The sequence below is a fragment of the Rattus rattus genome, chromosome 12, assembly GCF_011064425.1.
Source record: "Rattus rattus isolate New Zealand chromosome 12, Rrattus_CSIRO_v1, whole genome shotgun sequence".
NCBI classification, from domain to species: Eukaryota; Metazoa; Chordata; class Mammalia; order Rodentia; family Muridae; genus Rattus; species Rattus rattus.
In genome coordinates this window covers 65,801,514-65,807,665 of record NC_046165.1, presented here as the reverse complement: position 1 = coordinate 65,807,665, position 6,152 = coordinate 65,801,514, and positions in this window count along the sequence as shown.

Here is a 6,152-nt window from a genome sequence, read left to right as displayed (position 1 = left end):
GCAGGTGAAGGCAGACAAGACAAAACGAGGCCTGTCATTGGACGTGAAGGAGGGGAGGCAGGAATAGAGGTTTTAGAAGGGAGAGAGAAGATGAGAGAGGAAGCCTGAGTGAGAAGAAGCTGAGAGAACATGGTGGCAGAGGTTAAGATTCTTCTCTATGCATAGTTACAAGTTGTCATGACTATTTTTAAGGGGTAGGTGTATATAAGATTTTGTGTTATCTAGATGGGCAAATTATATCTTATCAACTGGGTCAGAGTATTGTGTGGTGTGTTCCTTCATGTGGCGACTTAATTGAGTTCAAGAGAATATGTGGTGGTGGGACACACTGGGCCCACCATGGAATTGGGATTTGCATGCCTGGCATGGTGGCAACCTCCCAAGGGAGCTGTGAGTGCAGGTGGGGCAGCGTGACAGGGTGCCACACTGTCATGCCTCTCAGACTGCCTGGATCAGAAGGAGGTCAGGAGAGAGGGTGCGGAGTGGTGTGTTCTGAAGCAGTCGTGAAGAGCATGCACCCTTTTTAAATTTTACCGCAACAGAACTTGTTTGTGCAAAGGGGTCAGATTACTCTTTCTCCAAGCACAAGGACATATACTGGATTGTTTACCCTAAACGTTCCCAAAGGAATTTTTTTATTAAATTGCTATATTTCATTTATTATTGTATGACATTATTTTTATTAAATATTTTATCTGAAATTCTCACCTTCATATAAATGTGATTGGATAATAATGCACCCCATACCCGCCCTTTATATTCCTGTCCTAGTCACCACTACTTTTTCTCCTAATTTTATTGAAATTTTCACCAGCTTACTATTAGTGAAGTGACAGTTTATTGCTAAGTTTATTTAGAGGAATGATAGTACTAAGCTCTCTCCTCGGGCCTATGACTTACCAAGACATGGAGTTTTGTCCCAGTTAGTGTTACTAGGCAGGGATTCCATATTGAGTATGGCTTTAAATACAATCAGAAGCCATGTGATTACTTCCATAACATTTGGGCCACGATTTCACTAGTGAACATATCTACGGAACTTGTGAGAGCATCACAGCCTGTTTCCTTCCTCCAACTGCCATTTCAGGAAATGCACACAGAATGGTTAAGAATTTGGGGGATTGTTTTGACACTGCTCCTTTGTATCCTGGTGACTGTGGGAGGTTTGCATTTAGTGAGCTTGCTTATAATTTTGGAGAGCCCAGTAAGTGATATCACTGGAAAGTTTTGCAAAAGAATGGCTAGTAGCCCTACATTATGTAACAAAATTTGTCGCTACTTCAATACAAGAATTTAGGACTTTAAATCTTCCAGGGTATGTTTTTCACATATGGATGGTGTTTTATTAGCTGATCCCTCTGAAAGAGTATTACTACTGCTCTTAAACAAAAGCTTTAAAATTTTTGGAGTAGTTGTTGCTCTAGAAAAGATTCAAAGACACTATCTTTTTCAATATTTGGGACATCAGTTATTTCCTAAACAAATTGTGGCACAGAAAATTCAAGTAAAATAAATAGTTTACTTACTTTAAATTATTTTCAAAAGCTGTTAGGAGATGTTAATTGGCTAAGATCTCACTTTAAGCTTACCACAGGACTTAAGCTTCTATTTGATATTCTCAGGGGGGATGCAAATCCTAATCCCCATCAACAATTAACTGATGAGGGGCAAATAGCTTTGAAGAAAGTAGAGGAGGCTATTGGCCAACAACAGATACATTAAATAGACTATGATCAATTGTTGGTTGTTTGTACCCACAGCAGTTCTTTGATAAAAGGGACCATTAATGTAGATTTATCTTTCTTCTTCTCCACATAGTTTTAACACCCTATTATGAAGCTGTTGCTCTGTTAATACAGAATTGTAAGAAAGAATCATGAAAGTATTTGGAATGAATGTCTTAAGAACCTGATGAAATATGTATTTCTTATTCCAAACAGCAAATTAAATTGGTTATTGTAGGATACTGATATTTAGCCTATTGCATGTGCAAACTTTTTGGGCAAAATTAATAATCATCCAAAAGGCAAGTTGTTTCAATTTGCCTTTATGCATGCTTTTGTATGCATGCAGCCCATAGAAAATGCACTTATTGTATTTATAGATGGCTCATCTAATGTGAAGGCAGCATATGTAATTGGATCACATGTTCTTTCTCTGGGTAGTCCCCCCCCACCTTAAGCACAAATAATTGGATTATGTGCTATAGCCACTGTTTTTGATATGTTGAAAAATCAAGCTTTTAATTTATATAATGATAGCCAATATATAGCTAATGATTTGCAATTGCTTGACATGTTTCCTTTTTTTAGATACTGCTAATTCTCAAATTTGGCAATTATTTATGCAAATACAACTCAATTTAAGAGACTGTACTGTTTTTAACATTATAGGATATTTAAGAGTTAATCCAGGACTTGTACCTAATCAATTATGGCTAATAGATGTTACTCATATTTCTGATTTTGGAAAATTAAAATATGTACATGTGACTATTGACACTTTTCAGGCTTTCTAGTTGGAACTGCTGTAACTGGAGAAGCAACTAAAAATATTATTAGTCATTGCCTCCGTTGTTTTTCTATGCTTGGTTTTCCAAATCAGATTAAAACAGAAAATGGATCTGGTTATTGCAGTCAAGCATTTGAGATGTTTTATCAACAATTTAATATTACTCATATTACTGAGATTCCTTATAATCCTCAAGGACAAAGTATTGTGAAACAGGTATTGTGGAACTTTAAAACAATATCCTCATCAAATAAAAAGGGGGAGTTATATCCCCATATACCACACAATTATTTAAATCATGCTCTTTTTATTTTAAATTTTAAAATTTGGTTGCCAAGGAACTCTCTGAGTGTCTATGGCACCCTACATATGGCATGTTTGTGTTTTTTCTGCAGGACACTGCAGGAGTGTGCTAGCTGCCAGAGTGATTGGTGAGACAGGCTGATGCTGGGACAGAGAATGATGCTGGCCTGTGAGCTTGCTGAGTGCCCTGACAGTGGTGACTGGGAAGCTGTATTGGGTATAAATTCCTGACTCACCTTTTCTTGTGTATATCCCAGATTGGACAAGCTGCCTTGCCTTAAGCTTTCAGACCTTGTGGGACAGAGAACATGGAGACTGTGGAAACTGCCTTCAAAACATTAATCAAATAAGAGAAGTTATGACGACTCTTCTCCTTCCTGTAATATGACCATTTATTCTGACTCAATCATAGACTGGACTAGAAATCAATCCAATTGGAAGAGTGATTCTGGACATTCTCAGAGACATTTGAGAATTGAAAGTTGTCTTGTATGAAGTTACATTTGTAGTGGACAAAAAGGGACAGGATCTGATGACAAACATGTGTTAGTGCGTGTGTTATGGCATGTGTTAGAGTAGGCATGCTGCTTTTGGCATGGATTTTAAGACCCTCATTCTAGCAGCCTGGAAGCCAGTCTTCTCCTGGAGGCCTTCAGGTGAAGATGTAGAACTCTCAGATCCTCCTGTAGCATGCCTGCCTGGACACTGCCATGTTCTCACCTTGATGATAATGGACTGCACCTCTGAGCCTGTACACCAGCCCCAATTAAATGTTGTCCTTATAAGAGATGCCTTTCATGGTGTCCCATTCACAACAGTAATACTCTCCTAAGGCAGACACTTTAATGAGATTTTGTAATTTAGTATTTCAGGTTTTAGAGACTGTGGTTATTTATTTTTTAAGATAAAAACACAATTACATCATTTTTCTCAACTTTTCTCCTTGCATCTTCTCCCAGGAATCCCCTCATTCTTGCTATCTTTTAAATTTCCATCCTCCCTTACTGTAGTTACTTGTATATATGCCTACATATATAAATACAACTTGCTCAGTCCATCTAGTGATACTTGTATGTATATGAATTCAGGTTTCACTTCTTAATCTTGGATAACCAATAAGAGACTGAGCCCTGGGAAAGACTAATCCTCCATCAATAGTTGTTAGTCGCCTATAGTTCCTTGTGTAGGGTGGGGCCTGTGAGGTTACCCCCTTTGTGTTAACATATTTACTGTAATTATATTTTTTCAGGGCTTTTCAGGCAGCCATATTGTTACGGTACTGTGGATGAGGAATCCATATCAATTCTAGGAGACACAGCTTTGCTAGCCCTTTGGTTCTTAAATCCTTTCACTCCATCTTCCACTGACGTTCCCTGAACCTTAAGTGCAGAAACTGTGTTGTCAATGTATAGTAGAACTCAGTACCGTGCTCAGTTGTGACTGAATTTTGATTGGTTGTGGTTTTTCATACTTGGCTTGATCTGTTGTAAAGAGAAGTTGCTCTGAAAGCATCATGTGGGAAGGAAGGGGAGATACTTTACAGAACTCTTTAACGGAGTTTCACAAGGGATCAAGTTATTTATTAAAAATGATCACAAAGCATTAGAAAAGCAATCATTCAGTTATCAAAATCTATGATGGATATTTGTCATATAAGATTGGTTTCAACCTCTTTGCTGTTTCAGCAAACAATTATCATAAAACACAAAAGAATACATATATCGTTCTCTGGATCAGTGACGTAGAAGAGAACATAATTTAAGATTATTTTTATGCATTGACTTATGTTGTAAAATTTCATTACATGGAAAGTCCAAGGTAAGGAAGGTTACATTGTTTTCTTTAAGGTAGACAAAACAAACAGGCTGAGAATGCAGCAGAATAGCAGTCTAAAGTGGCCTAGGTGTATTATTAGCTCCACTGTGAGGTCCAGCAAAAGTTCTAGTCCCCTTGAATGTAAGAAATGTTTTCATAATAATATATCACCACACTGCTGGTTTAATGACACTTTTCAGGGGTATTTCTCATAGGGAAATTAGCTAAAATTCAATTGAGCTAAATCCAGAAATATGCTGAGCATGAAATTTCATTGCACTGCTTCCTTAAATGCCACTTGGGAGAGCAATGCAAGCACTCAGTGTGCCTTGCAGGAGGCATGAAAATTGAGGTCTTGGAGAATACTTCCGGCCTGCAGAACTGGGGAGGAAACAGCCTCTTCCAGGGCTGCTCATGTCCAGGTATCTGCACCATTTGGGACCCTGAAAGTGTACCTGCACCCGTCTGAACTCTCCTCAGAGCTCTGGCAGTGCTTCTGCAGCACAGAATGTGTAGCTAAGTCTGACCCCTTCACAAATTGGTTTTCACACTGAAGAAGCTATGATCCATAGGGAAAATTGGGAGGAAACCTCTGCTGCCTGACTCCTCAACTAATGAATTCCTGAGAGGAAGCTTCCGCAGCTTGCACTGCAGCTATCAGGGAAAGAAAGTAGGTGCCAGACTGGTACATGAGGTTCAGGTCTGGAGCTGCCCGTCAGGGAGGGCAAGTGACCTCCTGTAGACCACAGAGACACCAGAGTTCCTGCTAAAAAATGAACAGCTTTTTGTACTTGTGATGTAAGAAGGTATCTTCAAGTCTGTCATCCTGAAGGGCTGTCATCCTGAAACCAAGGAACAGAACATCTTGGGCAGTTGAGTAAGTGTTACTGTTTGTATTTCAACAAGCCCAGTGCCCTGAGTAGGAATTGCTGACTGAGATACAGTGGGCCTTTGCTTTCTTTTGCCTCCACGTTGTTTGCTTGCACCAACACTGAGAGAGTTCTTCAACTAATTACTTGGTACCTTGTGGGATTTTTAAAACAGAAAACCTGGCTCTTATATTAGCAAGATTAATACTTTCCTGACTGTTTGGGGCCAGAGGTAGAAGCTGGGGAGAGCTGCTTAGAAGTCTTGAGTGCATTTGTATAAATCAAAGACATAAAGGACACTTCTCCCCGATAGATCATCACTGTTTGGTGCATGCTCTTCCTTTTGAATGTAGTGATTTTACCTTACGCTGTAGACAACCGGGAAGGGAAGCAGATGTCTGTGGTCTGAGGGGGGCTGCAAGAAGAGTGCACCCCAACAGCAGGTGTGTTCCTTCATCTTCTCTTTGAAGGGCAGGGAAACAGAACCATTCAGGTGCCCCCCAGTCCCTGAATGTAGGGTCTTTCCTACCTCTACTTATAACGACTTTATCATCTTAGTGATTCTAAGAATGCCCTCAAGGTTCTCTTCTTGAGGTACGTCTCCTGGAGATGGAGACTGTGTCCCATCCTCTAGTGCCTTCCCATCTCTCTCAT